At 53.6% G+C, this 4,180-nt stretch overlaps 1 protein-coding gene across 1 annotated transcript in view; it reads right to left on the bottom strand.

Annotated features, from left to right (window-relative positions):
* Il12rb2 (interleukin 12 receptor subunit beta 2) overlaps nt 1-4,180 on the bottom strand; it is a 46,625-nt gene that overhangs the window by 40,488 nt on the left and 1,957 nt on the right. The gene's annotated exons all lie outside the window — the stretch shown is intronic.

The raw sequence follows: 4,180 nt of genomic DNA, 5'->3' as shown, positions 1-4,180 counted from the left end.
AGGTGCAGAGGGGACAGCGACCCCTCCCCCCAGTCTCAGCAGCTACAGACCAGTGTGAACAGGGAGAGGCCCGGGCTTCCTGATCTTGACAGTGCAGTTACAATTCTGTGCTGAAAGGTCCTTTGAAAGATTCGCTTCCACAGGTGTAGTACTATTCTTGAGCATTTGAAAAAGAAAAAGAAAAATTTAACCAAAACAAACTGGCCAACATTTTATTAGACCAGACACAGTGGCTCATGCTCGTAACCTCAGCTACTGGGGAGGTCGAGGCAGGGCGATTGCAAGTCTGAGTCTCACTTGAGCAATTTAGATCTCTTCTCAAGACAAAAATAAAAGTAGTTTAGTGAGGGGCTGGGGATTTAGCTCAGTGGCACTGTGCCCACCTCACAAGCACAAGGTCCTGTGCTGGATCCCTGGTGCCAATAAATAAATAAATAAATGACCAACCAACCAAAACCAAAAACCAAAAACAACCAAAACCCCCCAAAAGAAAAGTAGCTTAGTAAGAAGGCTCTGGGTTCAACCACCTCCCAGGCCCCCAAAAAAGTTTAAAAAGTGTCATCCTATGTAAAAGTAAGTTTTTCACAAAAGACAAAAACCTGAATATTCTAAATTTGCTGATCTTTTCTGTAAATATATAAATTCACAGTAGCATGCTAATAGATTTTGGTAAAAAAAAACAGTTGAAAAGACCCCCAAACCCACAGTTTTTTTTCCTCCCTCACTTCACAGTGCTGCTAACTCCTTGTGAAAACAAGCTATGAAGAGAACATTTTGAAACAAGTATTTCAAAATGTTGCCCTTGTGTTTTCCTACTTAGTTATCTGTCATCTACCAAACATCCTCTAAAAACTTGGAAATAATATGATGCCTTGTTTCGATTTCTCACTGTACCAAGACCTGTTACAGTTCATAGAACTAGAACTCAAAGAGAGATCAAATACAATAAAAATAAGACAAATTTTAGTAAACAGAACAAAGAGAAAGGCCCAAGCTGGCCGTGACCCTCGTGGGAGGAGCACGTAGTTAGCACCTGTCACCGAGTTGGGTGGGGCGCGACTACCTGAAATGAAGACTTTAGTCATTCGTGCAAAGCCCAAGAGGACAGACGACAGGAAGCGGGGAGAGGGGCCTCCTCCAAAGGGAAGGGGTGGAGAGACGGAGGAGGGGAAGGAGTTGGTCCGTCCTGGCTCCCAGCGCCCAAGCGTGGAATCTGAACACCCGTTCGTGTTCGATACAGACTCACAAAGGCCGAGACTGGGTGTCCTCACTGGGAGAGTTGCCTCTCGCAGAGGAGAAACCACGACAGGTTTCAGACAGGTTTTGCTCAGCATCATGGTCTCAGGCTGCATCCTTCTTCCTGCAAAGACTCCAGCTCATCCTTCCTTACGGTTTTCACACATCCGCCGAGCAGCCAGGCTCCAGCCTCCTGAGACTTTGCCCGCAGTTCCTGGTGCTGGGCCGCTGCTCCCCGACTCTGAGCCAGGGCGCAGGGACCACGTGCTGCTACGCAGTGACATGGGTGGGCGGCTCGGTGCATGTCCTGAGTGGAGGTGGCACGTGAGGGCACAGCTCATTCCTTTGGCTGTTAGCGGAGTGGCTGAATCTTCAAAACTTTGAGCTGAACTTAAAAGGGGCTGGAAAATTATAGAAACCTAAGGGAATGTTTAAATGTAAGAAAATGCCCTGCAGTAAAAGCCACACGGCCATGAGTCCCCCAGGTCCCCCCCTGGCTTTGCACACGCTCGGCCCCTTCCGGCAGCAGCTCGAGTCCTCTCTCCTGAGAGTCCTTAGCTGCGCTGTCCTGGCTGCCTCGATGTCCTGAGCCCATTGGAAACGTGTCCCTCTCCTGGTCATTTGACCTCAGGAGAGCTGGAAATCGCACGGTGCCAGACCTGGTGACCCAGGTGGACGAGGACGGTGCCATGTTTTTCCGAGTTGCCCTTCTGCTGGACGGCGCTCGGCAGCAGTAGTCACAGTTTTGATCCCACCTGCTGAAGACCCTCAGGAGAGAAGACTCCAGAGCCGCTGCCCAAGACGATGGGTTAAATGTGTGTGAAGCGAGGGGAGGGTTCTGAGAACTCGTGGCAGCTGGTCTTTTACTCCACTCCTTAGAAGCGATTTTTTAGAAGCGCTGACTGTGCTTTGCAGTCACACGGGGGCCCGGGACCCCCATGCCACCTGCGATGTCAGCACGGATGCAGCGGGGCGCTGGGGGTGACGGCTCAGAGCAGACAACGCGCTTGTTGCAAATCAAAAGCTCAATTCACTGAAGAACCACAGTGGCGGGACAGCCTTTTCTCGGAAGTGCAGGGTCGGTTTCCCTCTCTGATGCATCCTGCGCCCAGGCCCCTGCTGACACAGCCACCACGCCCAGAGATGCCGCTGTGGCACTCACGGGCGAGCGTGCGCTCGGGGCACACCTCCAACACGCTGATGCCCACCGCGTCTGGGAGGAGGCTTCAGTCACAAGACGTGGGGGCTTGGCCTCTCCAACCAAGGCCGGAAGATTTCAGTTTTCACTCCAGACTGTTAAAACTTGTTTTTCTTTAAAAATTTTTAAATTTCTGTGAGTCTGCTGTGCGCAATGATCACAATCCTTGCGGGGATTTCTTTTCCTGCCCGCCCCCGTCCATTCCTCGCCTCCGTCTCTGCATCCCCTTTCCATCTGCAAAAGATCCATCTCCTTGTTTCTTCTTACCTGTGTTTTATCTTGCTCATTATTTATAATTTGGGTTTCTCACACAGGAGAAACCATGTGGCATTTAAGCTCTTTCGTCTGAGTTATTTCACTTACTATCGTGGTCTCAAGGCGCATCCGTTTCCTACAGATGACGAGTTAGCCTTCTTTATGGCTGAGTAGTACTCCACCATGTGAGCAGCACAGGTGCTGTATCCACTCATCTGTTGGTGGACACACAGGCTGCTTCCAAGATTTAGCTGTTGCGAGTTCTGCTGCTATAAACATGGCTGTGCATGTAATGTAATGTGATGTCTTCAGCTCTTTCGGGAAGATGACAAGAAGGGGAACAGCTGGGTCAAGTGGACGCTCTAGCTTTAGGTTTTGGAAGAATCTGTGAGGGGCACGGAGGTACAGAGACGCTGGAATTAGGAGTCAGGTAGGCAGCAGACCCCACAATGAGAGGACTGACATAACGGGCTGTCAGGAGGAGGCCCAGATCGATGTCCCTTGAGTCTGGGGGGAGGAGCGTGAGTCCAGCTCTGTGCGCTCTGGTGTGAGGTTAGGCACAGCCCTGGACTTGGGAGAGAGATCGGCCCGGATTCAGAAGTCACAGCACCCAGGCGGCAGCCAGACACACGCGGATGCCTGCGACCCCTCAGGGCCACCCCCCACCCCGCTTCTCCAGACACAGCAACGCCAGCCTTCCTTTAATGACTGAGAAGCAAACAGGACAGGGGCAGGGAGAGGTGAGGGAAGACAGGGAGGGAAAGGGAAGATGGGAGAGGAGCAGGCCTGCAGAGCCTGAAGAGAGGGCCAAGCTGGTTCTGCCCCCAGGAGCACCTTCATTCACTGGAACCGTCCGGAAGGTCTGCCGGGAGCTCTGGACGCCACGGAGGAAGTCCTGCGGCCAGCTCCCCTCTGGAGGGACTGGACGCCCAGCCAGTGTGTGCCACAGGACAGGAGCCCCCGGCCAGAGTCCCATGGGTGTGACAGAGCCGGGCCCCCGGTCCTCCCGTGGGAGAGGCCGGCAGGAGACCGGAAACAGGTTGTCCCTTCAGGAAATGAGGCTCTGAAGAGAAAGCAAGAGTCTTAGACTTTCTTCTCCTTTCTACATCCAGGACTTCTCCCTGACATCGCCGGGCCGCGCAGACCCGGGGAGAGATTACTTCCATGGCGGGCTCAGCCCAGGGTGACAGGCAGCTGGCCTGGGACACACCTGTCCCAGCCATGCCAGCAAATCCAGAGCCCATGTCCCCAGCTGCCTCTGTCCACCTCTGCACTCCAAGTCTTTCCGCTGCCTCGAAGCCGGGCACAGCAAGGCACTGCACAGGGGAGACCACCCTGAGGACCCTGGACCGTGACAGTCACAGTGTCACCACCCTTCTCAGGAAGCCCCAGAGCAGCTGGGGCCACCCCTCCCCTCTGCTCTCCGCTCCAGACGACCCTGTCCCCGCCCTGTCCCCAGCCACCTGTCTTGGGGAAGCGTGGGGAGAGCGT

This window comes from Fukomys damarensis, unplaced genomic scaffold (assembly GCF_012274545.1).
Source record: "Fukomys damarensis isolate Sample0158 unplaced genomic scaffold, DMR_v1.0_HiC HiC_scaffold_33, whole genome shotgun sequence".
Classification (NCBI taxonomy): domain Eukaryota; kingdom Metazoa; phylum Chordata; class Mammalia; order Rodentia; family Bathyergidae; genus Fukomys; species Fukomys damarensis.
The sequence above is the reverse complement of the archived record's forward strand: the minus strand, read 5'-3'. Positions and strand labels throughout refer to the sequence as shown.